Raw genomic sequence first — 18,791 nt, 5'->3', positions numbered from 1 at the left:
TTGTCGTCCATTGTGATGACCACTGGATAGTGATCTAAAGCACATGAGTTGGTTCTAGGGTTTGCTTTCACTCTCTTAAAATTGTTGGCAAGGGAAACACTAATGTAGCACCTGTCCAACCTAGATTTCCTTGCGTTAGGGCATGTGGAGTAGTTCTGCCATGTGAATTCCCCAGGGATGCCTGCGTCCCAAAGGTCCAGGTGTATTCTGAGTAATTCCCACTCCTACAGCTCAGTCCCCGACAAGGTCTGGCCCTTTGATTGAAACCTATCGTCCAATGATTCAACCATGTTAAAGTCCCCAACTAAGATAACTGGACCACAAAGAGAATGCAGTTGCCTCTAGAGTTGAACTCGATCTTTGACTGAGCCACCAACATAGACCGAGACTAGCATACATTGCATAGGGGACTCAATACGTACTGCTACCCAGTATTCTCCAGCGAAGGAATCCTGGAGGTGGACTTTCCAATCCTGAGGTATCTCGAGAACAGTACCCCCCGAGCCTTTGGAGTGGGAGAAATGTGCCATTGGTGATCTTTAGAGACCACCTGGAGCCTTTGGGTGAGTTCAACCCCCGTTGTCTTAACCTCTTGGAGCCCTATTACATCTACTGGGTAGTTAGCTAGCCACCCTCTTACTTTCCTAGCCTTTAAAGGGTTTGATAACCCTTTGACGTTCCATGAAAGCATTCTCATCGATTACTACGATGGTCTTTGCGGTGCTTGCTCTAAGACCTCGGGGAGAGGTGGGTAACTGATTGATGAGTGCACTTGTTGTCTTTTTGCACCTCCATAGGAGTAGGACCTACGGCAACTGCACCTTCGATTAGATTGGGTGCCACATTCTCCTTATTGTGTTAAGGGTTAGTAGATGTCTTATTGAGATCAATGCTTGCCACTAGGTCAACCTTATTAACTTGGCTTTCTAGTCGGGTCTCGGTGTCCAGCTCTTCATTTGAATCTTGCCCACTGACTTAGCTACCTCTGAGTCTTCCCACTCAGGCAGGGTGGACAGAAAGGCGAACCTATTCGTGGTCTGGGTGCGGCTTCTTTCGGTGTTGGTTCTATTAACTGTATGCCATTCTTCTCTTTCAGGATGGGGTGGGGCTTTTGAGTTTCCGACTGTGTCTTGTCTTCCTGTGGTGGCTGGCTGGGGGGGTTCGGCACTGGCTTAGGGTTCTTGAGAGGGCAGTCTCAAACAAAGTGCCCTTTGGTGCCGCAATGGAAGCAGGGGTTAGGCAAGTATTTGTAGTTTAGTTGTTGTTCGAAGCATTCTCCGTCATCCAAGGTGATAACCATAGCTGAGGGGAGGTCGTTCGAGATGTCCATCTCGATTAAAGCTTGTGGGTGCCAAGAGGGGATGTAGTCCCCTCTAGGACATCCTCCCAGAACCTTTCCAAGCTGGATATGTATGTATGTATATGTGTGTGTGTGTGTGTGTGTGTGTGTGTGAGAGAGAGAGAGAGAGAGAGAGAGAGAGAGAGAGAGAGAGAGAGAGAGAGAACGAGAACTATGCACTATGAAATTAATTTCCAGTAGAAGTGTGCTTGGTCATAGTTACCAAAGGATTACAATGAAGTAAAGATCTACTATACATGGTGCCAACACAAGAGTGTGCTAGCTCATACCAAAAGATTACAATGGAGTAAATATATATTGTAAATGGTGCCAATGCACTGGAATGCAAGGGGTGTAAGCATTATGAAGTGTCACACATTTTTAATGTTGGCAAAGGATCCTTAGATAAGTGCCAGGTTTTGCAAAGCATGTGTGGTTATTGTATTTCTTCCATGAATGACTATTGGAGCTTTTCCTTTTGAATTTAGAAGGATACTTTATTAATAATCTCTTCTTTTAGCTCACATTGTATTTATATTTTGATATTGTACATCTTTGTATTCATGTTTGATTTTGCAGAAGGTGTATTGAAAAAGTTGATGATGTGTAATTTCATGCATGTCTATAGTATTTCAATATTCAAGCCCTAGGGAGATATAATAAATCACTTAGTGGCTTGGTTGCACACCAAGAACCATCCAAGCCAAGATGGACATTCGAGTGTGGAACTAAACCTCAACAACCAAGAATCAGTTGAAGGTGTCTACTGGAGTTATAACACAAAAAGATGCTCCAAATGAAAGGCAAGATGAAAGGGCCAAAAAAGAGGAGCAGAAGAATAAAAAGGGAGGATCCCTTCATCGTGGTAGTGGGAGGACACTTGAGAGACTAGCTCTTTTTTTCATGTACAAAACACTTATGTAGGCAACTCATATGCTAAGCATGTGGGCTCGTGTACTTGGTTAATGCAATAAAATTTTTATCATCTTACATTGTAGTCTCTTTACTTGACCACTCTTTGTCATTGTTTTGAATTACTTTATGTTGTCATTCAATTAGTGGTTCGTTGTGTACGGTTGTCTTGAAATACTAAAGTTTCCTCAAATTTCTAAACCCCACAAAAATTTGTGTCAAGACTTAGGACAACCAATACCTCTTGTAGTTTACACATTCATGTACATAACTAAATATCAATCGTGGCTAGTGAAAGGATGGTCACAAGCACCATAAAACAAAGGAAAGCTCATTATTCATATTTCTAAATAAAGGACATCTAAATCTAAAATGTGGACATGAAACATATAGTCGCTAATAGAACAAACAAAAGCTCAATATTCATATTTTTGGATAAAAGACATCTACATCTAAAATGTGGACATGAAACATGTTGCTAATAGTATAATCAACCTTTATAGAAATTACAAACAAAATGGGTGAGGGAGGGCCTCTTTATTTGACTGATTAAAGAAGTACTTACAAGTTAATCAGTCTTTGACCAAAGGCTAGAATGGTGGGTGGTGTTAGGATGTATGTATAAAAGTTCTTTAGGCAAAGTTAGTGGTGGACCTTAGGACATATTCAAAAAAATTGCCTTGGATCATGTTAGTGGCTTAGGCCACATAGCTTATGGTAGATTATGATAATTTGACCATAACCTTTGTATACAATATGAAATAACTATGGAAGTATAGTTTTAATATGTGTAACAAATAGTAAGACTCTATTTGATTTCAAAGGACCCAAAGGAAGATTTTTTTTTAACAATAAAAGCTTATGCATGAAGTTGCAATTTATTGCTAAGTTTAAATAAGCACATACCTAAAAATGGAATTTTTTATAACAATTGGGCAACCTAAGAAATATATGACCTACATTTATGCTTCATTAAAAATTCCTGCAGTTTGACAATTTGTCCCCTAAAAGATGGACATGGAAATGTGTTATGGATCTTGATTTACCTTTGTAATTCTTATTCTAAAAAAACACATTTATCAAACCCTCATTATGAAGAGAATCCTTCATGAAAGAGAAAAATCACTCATCAAAAAACTAAAATAACTCGTTTTCCAATGCAATAATAATTAATATCTTGGCCGGGGATGGTGGCTGGACGGTACCCGAAAAATGGTTGTAAAGAGGATTTTTCTATGCAAGGCCATGTTTTTGGAGCAAATTATGGCCAAATTGTTGGACAACAATTGCACCAAAGGAACGTGCAAATGGGGGGGTTTTTTTCGCACCTGACAAGCCCAGGAATGTCCTGTGCACCATGACACGTAGAAGCCAATTCAACATGTGCACCATGGCACACGAGGCATCCCCGAGCTTCCTGTGTTCCATAGTGCATAGGGCATCCCTGGGCTGGTTGGGTCCAAAACACCCCCGGTTCCTTTGATGTGATTGTTGTTTTGGCTATAATTTGCTCCAAAAACATGGCCTCGCATGAAAAGATCCTCTTTACTGACCCAAGAATGTAGCATGCAACTTGATCATGGTGCAAAAACACCCCCATGCTTTGATGGACCCAATAGGTCCCCAATGCAACACATTCTTCTGTATCTTTTTTCAATTGACCCCATTTTCCTAGATAAGTAGACTTCTAGCAGAGAGGGTATACAAGACCAGACTCTTGGTGAACTAGCCAAAGAAATTTTAAAAGAGAAAGAAGAATATGATTCAAACCATAAAGGAAGAGATAGTCCGAGAAGAGTGAAGAAAAAAGTATAAGAATCATGTCCTTCCCCAAAAATGGCAACCTTCTCTCTCCCCCACCACTAATGAATAAGAAGAACAAGAAATGTGGAGCCAACATAGCAGCCTTGCATGATACACAAAAATATTGAAAGAGCACAAATCCCATAGTTCTCAAAGCTCCATTCTAAACGGTGGAGCTTAAGATACTTTAGAATTTTGCTATAATCTCAAAGTCCAACAGTCTTTGAAATTTCATTGACAAAAATAAATTGATAACCCTATATTACCATTCCATGCAAAGTGAGTAGATGGAATTCTAGAAATTCCTCTATCACCTCATCCCCATCTAGTACTTGATCTATGCCATCTACAAAGCCAAAATCCGATAGGAGCACAAATTTCATTGATACTCTCTACATAATAAGGATTACGAGGGATTCTTGCTTGCTTTCTCCTTTGTTCTTACCCCTCTCCATATCCTCAAGCACCAACAAAGTTAGGACCATTCCCAAATTATAGAATTGGGTACCTGTACACCCCATGCCCAATTTGATGAGTTCCTATCCCGATCCTCTACCTTGTAGTCCCTCTTTGCAATCCCTTTGATAAATATCAACATGCAATGTAAAAATTTCTTGTCATATTTGTTCATATTCTTTAGAAAATCAATTGACAAACATATGGTGCAAGTCCCTTAAAACAATTGCATATTTATAGGTGTGCCTCCATGTACTACTTAGAAAATTAATTAACAAACATATGGTGTAAGTACCTTAAAACAATTGCATATTTAGACATGTGTGCCTCCATGTACCATTCACAAATTATTTTAGTACTTAAAATTGAATTTTAAATTAATTTTCAATAGAGAAAATGAAAAGAAAACTAAACTTTTGCACTTGTACAATATTACAACTCTTGTATGCCATTTTCTAAGACATGTTTACTTTAAAATTTGGCACATTCACAACTCAAAAAAATTAATGAACTCCCAAAAGAATCAGCTAAATTGAATTAAAACTAAAAGAACTTAATTCAAACTTTACAACAATTTCTTATGCACAGAGATGGGATGTAAAACAAAATTTTCATTAAGATAAGGCTCATTGACTGAGAATATACAATGATACATCGTGGGAATGAGATGTCCCCATAAGTAAAAGCCTTCTCTTTTCTAACTTGTACAACTTTGCTATTCACACAAAAGGGATACTATTCAAGAAATTTATATATAAGATTGAGGTACTCGCAAAAATGGCTATGATGCAAGTCATCATTGACACATATATATTGAGCATAATATCATCATGGGGACATATTTGAAGGTCCACACTCTCTCCAAAAGCAATATCAAAATTGAGCGTCTTCCATACTCCCATCGTTTGCCTCCGTCTTTTGTGTGGAAATCTCATTGACAAGCCATGCTTCACAATATGACATTTGCATACCAATTTTTCACCAACAATAGAGAACTCAGTGTGGCTAAAGGAAGAATAATTCCTATGAGGAAATCTCTCAAGGTAAACACTCTGCATAACAAACTTGCCAAGGTCCACATGGATAGCTTCAAAGCTACTTGCAAAAGATTCCACTAGCTCCCACTCTACAAAGTTAGATAGAAAAATATATGACAAAATTCCAAACCAAATCATGCACACATTTGAAGCAACCTAAGACATTAAATAATAAATGTGACAATCCAAAACATTTAAAACATGTGTCAAGCTTCAATTGAGAAGCACTATACACATGTTGTACCTTTTCTAGATGCTTGCCATCTTGAGTTTGCTTGATATCTATGATTTTTCCCTTCTAATGATGTGTTTTGAGAAGCCATATGTCTCCTTGATACTTTGTGTCACCCACATAAATCATTTGTAGCCACAAAAACAAACTAAGAACTGCCAACATCTTGCATATTGCTACAACATATTGAGTCAATAAAACTCTCATGTTCATGAGCACATGAGAAGCTATGAAAGGAATGCTATACATTTTGTGAAAAAAATCAAGATTAGTTCATATACATGGTTATTCTTAGTGCGGCATGACCAAAAATATTGAGATGTTTACAAAGATAGACAATGGCATTGCTACAAATCTCTACATGCAAGATAAAAACAAAAACCAATATGGTGAATGAGCAAAGTTACGAAACATTGAAAATAGAAATGAAGTTCATTGTTATTACCAATAATATATTGAAAAATCCTAATGATCTTACCAAACAATGCTTCTATGCCAAATCTCCCAAATAATGTGGACGAGTGAGGGGAGACTATTTTGGATCTAGATGAGGAAGAAGGAGCAAGGAAGGTGTTGATAAAGATACTCTAGATGCAGCCAGTGCTTCAGATCTACAGCTTTATGTAGAGGTGTGAAGGTGAGGTTGAGTGATCAACCTCACCTTCACATCTAGATGAGGAAGAAGGACCAAGAAAGGTGTTGATGAAGATAATGTAGAAGCAGCAAGTGCTACAGATCTACAGCTCCAAGTATAGTGTGAGGGTGAGGTTGAGTGATAAATGGACAAGGGAGGTTTCAAACCTCTATTGCAAGAGGTATTTGGAGGGAAAAGTGGGCTTGAAGAAGGAGATACAGGTTTTTGTTGGAGTGGAGAGAGGGTAGATGCAATAGTCTTGGAGAGAGTAAAGAGGAGGGAGAGAGAGAGAATGTCATCACATTTTTTGAAAGACCCCCTTTTCAGGGGGGAAGGGGGGAGTCAACAACATCTAGAGAGAGAAAGAGTGGGTTTTTACCCCAACTTTAAAAAAAAAGATTCATATAAAGACCCCCACCTCTAGGCCTATAAGTTTGACCAATTACTTTTAGGACCTGCCACACCCACCATTTCAATCCATATGGTAGTCCCTTATTTGTCCATTCCTTAATCCCATTTTTAATCCCATGGAAAATAAAGAGGCCCTCCTAGACCTCATTCCATTCCTAATGCTTTGCCACATTTGTTTTGTCTTAAGGCTATCATGTGTGCTACTTATGTACTTAACAGGTGGCCTACCAAAGCCTTATAGTCTATGACTCCTTATGAAGCATGACATGTTCAAAATCCATCTATTGATCACATGCACGTTTTTGGTTGTTTAGCTATACTTTGGTGCCACAAAATCAACACAAAAAATTGGATGTGGTAAGTCTGTTAAATGCATTTTTGTTGGTTACAATACTGAAAGCAAAGGTTATATGTTATACATTCTGCAAACAAAATGTATCTTGGTTGCACGAGATGTTGTGTTTGTGAAAGATTCTTTCTAGCCTTTGTTATCATGTAGCAAAGACAATAATGTAAGATCATAGGACATTGATGACGCTTTGTTGCCTCTTTTAATGCTGGAAACTTGAATGTAAATCCCAATGAGGCACATGTACATCCTATGTAGATTTTTGAAAATGTTACAGACCAGCCTCTTACTAATGCAGATATACATGATGTACTTGATGTGGAAAGGGCTGAGAAGGAGGAGGCTAGAGGTATGCAAAAATGGATGGTGCATACTTTGCACAATAACTTGGATGCACCAATATCTAGTCTCTTATGCTATAGATTGTTATGCTTTGGTTGTAGTTTATATGATGAGGAGGAACCTCTTTCTTTTGATAAAGCACAAAATTTAAAAAAAATGGATGGATTCCATGCAATCGCAATATGATGCACTTATAGAAAATGACACATGGACTTTATGTGATTTGCCTCCCAATGAAGTGGGTTTACAAGTTGAAACATAAGCTAGATGGTGAGATTGATTTCTAAAAGGCTAGACTTGTTGCAAAATGTTATGCACCACAAAAAGGCATTGATTATATGAAGAGACCTTTGTTCCCACCTATTGTATGACTATCATTTGTTTTCTATGTGCATTGGTAGCCTATTTTGGATGGAATGTACATCAATCAGACATTGGTACTGCTTTCTTGAATGGTGATATATTTCAAGAAGTTTATGTAACGTAGCCTCGCACTTTTGTCAAGAAAGGACAAGAAAATAAAGTGTGCAAATGAAAGAAATCTTTGTATGGATTGAAGAAATCTCCTCGTGCTTGGTATGAGAAAGTTGACACTCATTTGGTTAAAGAAGGCTTTCCTAATAGTCCATTTAAAAGCACTTTATATGTCAAGCATGAGATTATGTATTTCTCATCGTCATCCTATATGTAAATGATTTGCTAATTATTGGTCCAAATGAGATACACATTGCTAAATTTAAGGCTGATTCGAATGATACTTTCAAGATGGAAGCCTTGGGACTTTCACATCATTCCTTAGGCATACAATTTAAGCAGTGTAATGGAGGTATTGCCCTGTGTCAAACAAGCTACATAGAGACATTATTATGTAAGTTTGGCCTTGAGGACTCCAAACCTATTGCTACTCCAATAAAAACAGGTTTGAAATTAAGTCTTCATGATGCTGGTGATCTTGCCGATGTCACTCTTTATTTGGATGCCTTATTTATGTATGTAATATGAGGCATGATATTCAATTTATAATCTCACAGGTTAGCAAATATATGCATAGCCTAGGGTCTAAGAATTGGCAGGCTGTTAAGAGGATCTTTTGCTACTCCAGTGGAACTTTACATCTTGGGTTGTTTTATGCCCAGGGGGGGATCATTGCCACCAGATTTACAAGCTTTTTTTGACTAAGATTGGGTTGATTTTTATGACATGCGAGTGTCCACAAGTGCTTTTTTTCATGCTCAGTGATTGATGTATATCATGGTTGAGGAAGAAACAAGCTATTGTGGCCACTTCTTGTTGAAAATTTGAGTAGAATGTAGTCTTCACAGGCACGGTTGAGTATGTATGACTCAAATACCTTACGCTGATTTAAGTGTTGGACAAGACATTGCTAACACCTAAATCACCATATGGCTGATTTAGGTGTTAAACAAGACAGTGCTTACATAATCTACACTGATAGTTAGAGAACACTGGTAGTTGCAAGAAACCCAAATTTTCATGCTTGCACAAAACACATTGAGGTGTGTTATCACAATGTCAGAGAGAGACTCTCAGTAGGAGAGATCATCTTGGTTTATGCACTAATACAGGACAATGTTGCAGATCTCTTCACAAAGGCATTTCCTCGTGGAAGTTTGAAGCTTTTTGCAAAGCTTTGGGCTTGCTTCCCTTTGTGGATTGATTATGTTCTTAGGGAATGGCACCTCTCTATACACTATGTGCCAGTTCTCATTCATCGCATCACTCGCAGGGGGGATTTGCTACCATATATGTGGTATTGATGTGTGTGAACACACTTAGGACCTTCGAGACATTTTTTCCCTCATTAGGAGGTTTTTTCCCTTGTGCACTGTATATATGCCCATTATTCTAGGGCTAACTTATGTTTCTATTGTGCACTCTCTGTTGTCTTCCTTGAGATTCTTCCTCTTCTCCAACTTGTGTGTGTATCCTTACAATCCTAATTTCCACAGTTTTGTCAACTATCAATAAAACAAGGAGCCAACACAAATCTAAATTTCAACAAAGTTCACAAACATCTAGGTGGAAGCAACGAAAATCTTCCCTAAGAAGTAGAGCTACCATACGTGCTATCAAGGCCCACAACCATCTTCAACAACCCATAGTGAAAAAGTGGGTACCTAAGGATCTTCTCATTGCACAAGGCTACTATATAAAAAATCATAAAATTTCAACCCAAAGACAAATTCAATTGCAAAGATGTAAGGAGATCTTATAACTATAGGCCAACATGCATCAATGAAAACAAACATGGTATGGAAGCAAAAGCTTCTAAATTGCAACAACGGCCACGCCACATATGTGATAGTGGATTGCTCAACCAACATTGGGTCCTGAAGAAGAAAATCCATACAACAACGAGGTTGAAGTCATTTGCAACTTCATTGATGTGGAAAATAAAGTCAACAAATTCTATGTGGGTTTGGTGACCTTCCTCTTAAAGCATTGATCAAGCTTCCAACTCAGCCACTTCAAAATTTACTCCATCGTAAGAGATCTTTGCAATAAATTCAATTTGCCAGGGTTGAAATTTAAAAAATAATCCTTTGGTGTAGTCAGAGTCAAGTAGCTGAACCACCAAATTAGCAAAGTGTTATCCCCAAGGTTCAAGTCTGGCTAAACTCTAAGCTAAAAGTTGTAGGAAATAGGTTTATGCACAAGCTAGAAGTTTTGAGCTAATGACATGTGGATCATGCTAAAATAGGTGAGAAAAAGAGTCAAAGTCTATCTATTTTATTTTTGGAGTAGAATAGAGTCCAACACTCACGCACACGTGTACTATGAGATATACTAGCACAAAGCCTCATGTAAAAATATCCTTCTTAAAGGGATGGTGCTTGTGAAGCTTTGTTACAATGGACTGGTAGTTATACATCTTTTAGAAGTACCCATCAATGCTCTCTCTTGGACAAGATGTTGTTCTTCATGAATTTGTGTATGAATTTATATGTCCCAACATTGGACACATGCATTAGACACACATTTGTGGTTGACCCATGCACTCATCTTGCATGATTGCTCAACCACATTTGTGGCTCAACATAAATCATGAATAAAACTATCAACTATAAGTTCCATCTTGGCACCATCACCATTCAAAGCCCCATTCCCTCTTGGTACCTTCATCATTCAAAGCCTCCCTTTTTTTTAATATCCCTATAGAAATAGGCATCTTCCACTCAAGTTTCTTGAATTCTTTTTGTCCTTTCAAGTCTATCCTCTAGTGTAGCCTCTTTAAAAAAATTTATATGAATTTTTAATGGTCACTCAACTTACTTTAGGACACAATACATATAAAATTCCCGTGTGCATATACCAAGGGTTCTTTTTTTGTCCAAGGATAGATACTCATTAGAAAAGGGCAAGTTGTGTAGAGATTTGTGCACACTTGGACTGTAATAATGTGAGACACTTGGTGCTAAAGTTTTAAGTGACTCCAAGTTTGGATATCATCAATAGAAGCAAGGATGGATTCAATGAGGATGCCAAGCGAAGTGAAGACCCTCATGAAGATGCATTGAAGAATTAGCTTTTCACACATAAAATATTTCCAATGTAATTCTTGTAATTGCAGTGATGTGTAATTGCTGTATTGGGCTCCAAATGAGTTCCAACTTGTATTAAAACTATAGATTAGTGTCCTAAAGGATTTATCTATGGTTAGCGGTGCTCATTAACCTTTGGGTACATGAATATTTTTGGTAACCATAGGTATGAAGGTGAAAATGCTACAATGTGTACACACTTTTTGATAATGAGAGCTTGGGTGATGGTGTCCATGCCCTTCTTGATCACTAATAAGTCTCCTACTCACTGACCCTCTTGTGCGTGTATTCTAACTTGCTTGCTATGCATTGAGAAGCTATCCTTATCCATGTGCATGCATGTGTTGAGTGATTAAAGGTGTGAACATTAGTGAATGTCTCTCTTATGCATGTGAATTTCTTCACTTGGGGGGTTCTACTATTAAGAGTTCCCATATATAAAATGTCATTCATAGGGTACTTAAAAACCCCCTATGTTAAAATTTGGACATGAATATATTGATCCCTCTTTTTCGATGAATTAACAGGATTTTTCCCAAAATGGATTAGAAAATATTATTGTTAATGTCTCAGTTGAATTTCTTAAATTCAACAAAAAAAAAACCCTCTTGCTAAACTCACGTGGAATATTAACATAATTTCATAGTGGATCCCTTGGGTCTCTTCATTTTGCACATGTGTGTGTGTGTGTGTGTGCGTGTGTGTGTGTGTGCGAAAATTCCGTCATAACTATTCAACCATACTCAGATAATTGCATTCAAATAATACATTAAATAACAACTTAAAACAAGACATCATAAAAGTGAATAAACATTTCATAAATAAAATAGTCCTATTTTTATAAGATACAACACTCTGCATTTGATAGTCAATATAGCCATCTAGATTCAAACTTTGATCTTTGACCTTTATAAATTGGCATCTTGTTATTGTATCTATATGTGTCCATCCCTAGGGATGAGCCTCTACTATACTTACAAGGAAAAGGATCTAGTTATTACTTGCATCCATACAAAAAACATTTTGTTAGAGCTGGCAATGTTTGTGCGTGTTGCATGTATTGCCATTGGACCTAGTTGTCATCCATGTAACTTGTAATCCTAGTTTAGAGATTACCCTAAGGATTCAAAATTAGTTGAACTTTAAGTAAAAAAATTTGAGTTTTAAGTAAGATAAAATATGCATGTACAATCATATGTATCTAGAATTTTCTCGAGAAGAGAAGTTTTTTTTCCTACTAAATATAATGCTTACTATTTATATTGTATTTTGAGGTAAAAGACCAATATAAGCAGCCTGATTTTGAGGTAAAAGACCAATATAAGCAGCCTGATCAAAATCAAGCAGCATCTCATTTGTACTTTGAACCGTTTTTCAAAAAATCCAGCTTATGTCAATGAGACCCTCCAGAGGAGGTTTATGGCTTACCAAAATTAGCATGTATCTCATGAACTTTCCCCTCTGTGTATATACGCTTGAACCTGCAATAGATAATATACATACCCAAGTTTCCCTTTTGATGTTTGAAAGAAAGATTTATCACAACCATGTATATTCTATTGCATTTTTGCAATGCAATTAAAGCATAACAACATTTCTTCTATCAATCAAGACGAAGAAAAATAATCTACTGTTTTCCTTGTCGTAAGCCATCACTGTCAAATTTGTGCATGCATAAAACAATCATAAAAAAGTATCTACTAACAATTGAGGCTAGCTTTATGCATTCTTGATAGGAGTCATTGTTTGATTACCAGCTTGAATCAAAGAGAGCAAGATCTTATTAGGTAAGGTAAAAAGCTAATACTAAATGCCTGACCAAAATCGTGCAGCATCTTGTTTGTAGTTCAAAAAAAATTTCAACAATTCCAGTTTATTCCATCTCGCAATGAGACTCTCCATGGGAGGTTTATGGCCTACCATAAGTAGCAAGTATCCATGAACCTTAGCAGGTATCCATGAACTTTCCCCTTTGTCATATATGTTTTCAAAAGAATTGCCACAAATGATATATATACCCAAGTTTCTTCTTAATGTTTGAAAGAAAAAGTCACCAAACCATATATATTCCATAGCTTTTTCAACGCACTTAAAGAATAACAACATTTAGTCCATCAATCAATATGAAGGCAAACAATATGTACTTGTGGTTTTTCGACAATGTTTCCTAAAACACATCAATGTTAGATAGCCCAAAATTCTCTTTGGAAGGTTCCCAAAAAAGTGAAAAATTAGCTAATCACGTATTGATATAAAATAATAACCTACAGATCTGTAAGATAAATTTTTCTAAAAAAAACAAACCAACTGCCATGTCTCTTGAGACCCCAAGGGAGGTTGCAGTAGATGAGATAGGTATAACTTAAGTGTTTTTTATGCACAACGGCATCATTCACTTTTCCTACAAAACTACCAAATAGTCTAGCACATTGAGCCAAATATATTAAAAAACTTCCAACCGGATATCTTTTCAAGTATATTTATGAACCATAGCTCTTTCAAGCTAATAACATCCTTAACAAAGCATGATTGTCATGCTCTTTCAACTATAAAAGGGAAACCAAATTCTGGCAATATTCCATTCATACCAAAACCAATCATTATCAAGTTTCATACGTAGATGTACAATGTAAATTAGACTCAAGTAGATTATAACATTATGAGTCATAATTCACCCTAGTATCAAATCTAATATCTCAGTATAAATTTAACACAACCATACTAAGTAGGTGCAAATCAACTACCCGATGTGGCTTCATCTATATGTGCATAAGTAAGATGTGTGAGACATCCTCCACTACGAGTCGGTTTCTATAGTTTTCTAGCCCTATAAATCATACTAAGAATATTGCCATGGGTTCCTAGCTTGTGTTGGTCAAAGAAACGATCACTTGAGTTCACCTGAGGCGCCAATCATCCTGTAAGATATGCAGACGACCAACCCAAAATGTCATTATTTTATCTCCAGAGTCATACCTTTGGATGGCTTCATGACATCCTCTCATCTGGAGATCCACAATATCTTTATGATAATATGTGTGTGTGTGTGTGTGTATGTTTGTGTGTTAGATGTTTGAAAGAGCAAGCGGAGTACACTCAACCGGCAGTGCAAGCATGGAGCCAGGACAAGCGAGTAAATGGGTGGCCTAGAGGGGTTTCCAAGTGAGGAAGACTCCAAAGGGGTGCATGTACAAAGGAGATCATGGTTGGTGAAGAAAGGAAGAGTTGGAAAAGGGCCAAACTGGGAAAAAAAGCACCCTGTAGGTGCGGGAGAAAAAAAACAGAGGGAGCCATGAATCAATGATTAGATGAGGAATATTTTGCTATCAATTTCCTTATTTAACATACTCACTATGCTAAACTTTATTCATGTGATCCAAGATAATGAGACACACACTGCAAGTTAGGCATTTTTATGGTGAGCATATACTCCCATCTACTACTCCTATGCATATACATGTGCCCACATGAATATGCATACACATATCGCAAGTTAGGTGTCTTTATGGTGAGCATATACTCCTATGCATATTCATGTGACCATATGGGGTAGAGTTACACCAACACAAAATTGGATGTCCATTAAAGATGCAACCTTCCTATGATGTGTGTGTGTGTGTGGGTGTGATGCCGTATGTAAAGGTAGTGGAAGTCAGCAAATCATGCTTACGAGTGCATATAACACAAGGATAACTAAGGGAGCAATGAACTATGTATAGAAAGATGTCAAGTTTTCTGCACCACTAGCCGACTCAAAAGTTTTTAATGCATATCACATTTTTCAATTTATTGACAGCTTGGTTGGCCATGTAGCCATCGGATTTGTTTGTATATAGATAGATGTCTACCCATAGTCCGACCACTAGTCATTGGACTTTGATTTTCAAGATCAAATTTCGGATCCTTCGGCTTTGTATGATCTAGAGGTAGTATACGTAAGCATGCATGAAGAATATTCAAGAAGACACACCACTTGAGATCCCAATTATGCACTCATTTTGTACCAGCTTGGTAAATACATTATGAGCAATCAAGAACCAACCCTTTAGATAAGGAAAAATCATCTAAAAATGTGAATTGTCAAGTAGGTGTGCAAGTCATTCACACCAAAGAACATCTTTTGTGTGTGTGTGTGTGTGTGTGTGTGTGTGTGTGTGTGTGTAGATGAGAATTTGTGCAGTTTGAGCATCAAGAGGTACACATAGGTGTGTTCATGCATGAATTTTATGCAATGGTTGTGAGAGAAATTAGAAGAGGGAAGCTAGCCATGACTCTTATTTAGATTCTATTCTTAAAGAGTCCTCTTCACCTATCTCCATTAGAAGAGCTCTTTCACCTTGCTAGATTCCTCCATCTCACTTCCATGCCCTAGTTGGGTCATGCTCTTCACTTATGTGACAATTTAGAGTGTCAATTGTGTATGCCATGCTACTACTCTATGATTTGTAAAGAGATTAGTACAAAAGTGTGGCAAAGAAAGTAAAATCGATGGCTTTAACTTTACTATCAGATTGCAAGGAGAAGCTAGAACAAACTTCTTTGCAACCAAATCTCGAGGATTCAAAAAGAACTAAGCAAAGGTTTACAATGGAAACTCTAAAAGAACTAATTTAATGTTGGATATGAGGAGTTTTTAACGAAAGAAGAGAAGAAGTATTTTGAACAAATTCTTTCAAGCCATGGCAAGGCTTTTTCTTTTGAGCCACATGAGATAGGGTGTGTTCATCCTAGTGTTCTTGCACCTATGGCAACCTTCACTAAACCTCATGGAGACCTCATATACCTTGGAATTTGTATCCAATCCCAGTTCCAAAAGCACATATGTTGTCAGGGTGAAGGTCATTGTGCAAAAAATCATGGTGATGTAAGTACTTCAATGTTTGCAGTAGAGCATTGACAATGTGTAAGATATTGTCTTGCAAGCGCTCTATACTGCCACATGTCTACAAAACTGTTTGATGGCAAGCTTGCTTCCATCCAAGTGACATTCTTATAACCATTGTTGCACATGGCCTCCGTTCTAATATCTGAAGATAAAAATTGGCCATAAGGAGTGACACACAATGCTAAGTGGCAGTATTATACCTCCATGTTGGATATTTAAAATGGTGGCTTCTTTTATGGCTTATTGTGCAGGAGTTGGCCCGTGTGGCTGGATCTTGAATACTTTAGCTGCATACATAAGGTCTGAGAAGGCAGGATGTAGCACATGAACTTGCTTTACATATGCCCATCTGCCTTCTCTCAGTTGGGGAGCTTGCAAGTGAAAACATGTTGGTCCTATAGGAGGTGCAACACTAGTGGATCATTGCCTTGGGCTACTCCTTCTACATTGATAGGCTGAGTGGGAGTTGCCACTTCTGTCCGAGTGGTTGGCTCGGCAAGATCAACCACTCTCAGTCTTTTGCTAGGGCCTTCTATCTTACTCTTTCCTTTCATTTCTGCATGCAATTGATGAATCAATTGTATTCTTTTACGTACTAGAGGGAGAGAGCAGACTTCAGGATTTTGAAGAGTATCAAAAGCAACAAAGATTTGGCCCATGCCTTAGTTGAAAAGCCCCCACATTTGACTGCCACTAAAAATTGCAATATCAAATGATATTTTGGAGAATGATTGATGTAAGCGCTCAAAGAAAATGTTTTGTCAACGACAAAATCATTTTAACTAGAAAGCTCTGCAATTTCAAAACATCGACGTAACTGCTTCTCCTCCACACCATGAGGATAGCAAACAAAAGCTTTAGTGACGGTTTTTTTATGTGCTCATGATAGCTTTGTCTCTGATGTGGCTATTAAAACAAACAATGATATATTAACAACAAGAGAATAATTCAAACATGCTAAAATATGAAAATGTTTAATACCATTGCTCAATGTTTAAACACATTTAAAGTGTGATTTTTGCAACAAATGAAATATATACAATTTTTAATGATCATGATTTTTGAATAAGATTTTGTTATCAATAATTGAATAAATGTACAATCAATTTAATTGTAATGCAATGGAAGATCAAATTTTAGAAAACATATCACTAAAAGTTAATGTTATGAAAAATCAGTCCAACTATGTGAGTTAGAAACTGTAACACAGGTGTGCATACTACTAAACACAAAACACTGGAAGTTTACGTCACACGAAAGTCTATTAGACAAGAAAAAGTGTACGTTCCACACTAATAGTCCAACCGTGTGAGCTAATAGCTCTAACACAACAGTGGTCGCTATTATTTAATTGATTGAAAGATTAAATAATCAATTTGGTCACTGTTGAAGTGTGACAAAATCTCTAACACAATGCAACAATCAAACCATTACTCATCATATCTAGAAAAAAGCTATCTGTTATAGTTACAAAGAGTACGTAGAGGGTATATCTCTACTCACATATTGCAAGTAGCAAACAATGATGAAAAGAGAAGCAAAGCTTAAACTTAGCTCTCGTTATCTAGTACTATTGCTTAGGTGAGTTGGATATGTAAAAGGAAAGCATAAACAATAGTGCAAACAAAATATAAACATTGATACATTTGTAGATGAAGAAAAAGTTAAACTTAACTCTTCACCTTCAAATGTGGCAATGTGTATACTTTTTTTATACTGTAGTTTAGCTTTGTCTCTAGCGTGTAAAGTAAACTATACTGGATAACAAGATTTTAGATATGTTTGTATATTTTGAAAACTTTTGAAGTGTGAGTATTCTCATACACAACACGAAGTGACAAAATCCTATCCCATCTCTGTGTTAAGTATGGAGCCTGATTTACCCCTTGTAATTTTTTCGGTTAAAAACGCACATTTGTAAGGCCCCTGTTATGAGGAGAAGGCACCATGCATGGAGAAAAATCACTCGTCGAAAACCAAAATTTTTACGACCACGCTAGAATATTCTTTTTTGCCAGAATATTTTAGCCAGATGTTGGTCTAAAAATGATCAAAAAACGATCGTCGATTGGCCGGTGACCGTTAGTCAATGGGCGGTGGCCGATTTCAAATTGGACTTGATCTTCTTAAGGACGGCCACACATGGGCGCATTGGAGAGTCCACTCCGACTTGTCTACACAAGGGCAGCTACAATGACTGCCTCTTATGAGAGAGGACAGTCCTTTTGGCCTATAAAAGAAGGCCTTTTCTACACACAAAAACGAGTTAAAGAGGTGAAGCATTGTGAAGTTGATGCAACAAGGTGGATGTGAGGTGGTGAGAGTGAAGCAAAGCAAGAGCTCCAAAAGGGTATAATCCCTTTGTAATCTACTTCTTATATTGAAGTAATAAAGCCATTGAGTGGTTGCTTTCCCGTGGACATAGCCGGCATTGGGTGAACCACATATATTGTGTGCTCTCTCGCTCTCTCTCTCTCTCTCTACTCTATTATCTCTCTTCATTAAGTAAACTACTCAATTATCTACTTAGCTACATCATATTCCCTAACAATTGGTATGAGAGCTAGGTTTTCTCGTAGCTAAAGTTTCTCAAGGAAAGGATTCCTTGAATTGAGTGGGAGTAATGGCGGAGGAAGGGAAGCTCAAGATTAAGAAGTTCAACGGAAAGAACTACCAACACTGGAAGAAGCAAATTGAAGACTATCTCTACGAGAAGGACCTCTATTTGTCACTAGGCGGTCTTGTAAAGAAGCCCGCAACAATGGCAGATGAAGTATGGATTGTCCTCGACCGAAAGGCATTAGGAACAATCTGACTAAGCTTGGCGT

Source organism: Adiantum capillus-veneris, chromosome 5, assembly GCF_014529385.1.
Source record: "Adiantum capillus-veneris isolate H3 chromosome 5, ASM1452938v2, whole genome shotgun sequence".
Classification (NCBI taxonomy): Eukaryota; Viridiplantae; Streptophyta; class Polypodiopsida; order Polypodiales; family Pteridaceae; genus Adiantum; species Adiantum capillus-veneris.
This window is presented reverse-complemented; position numbering follows the sequence as displayed.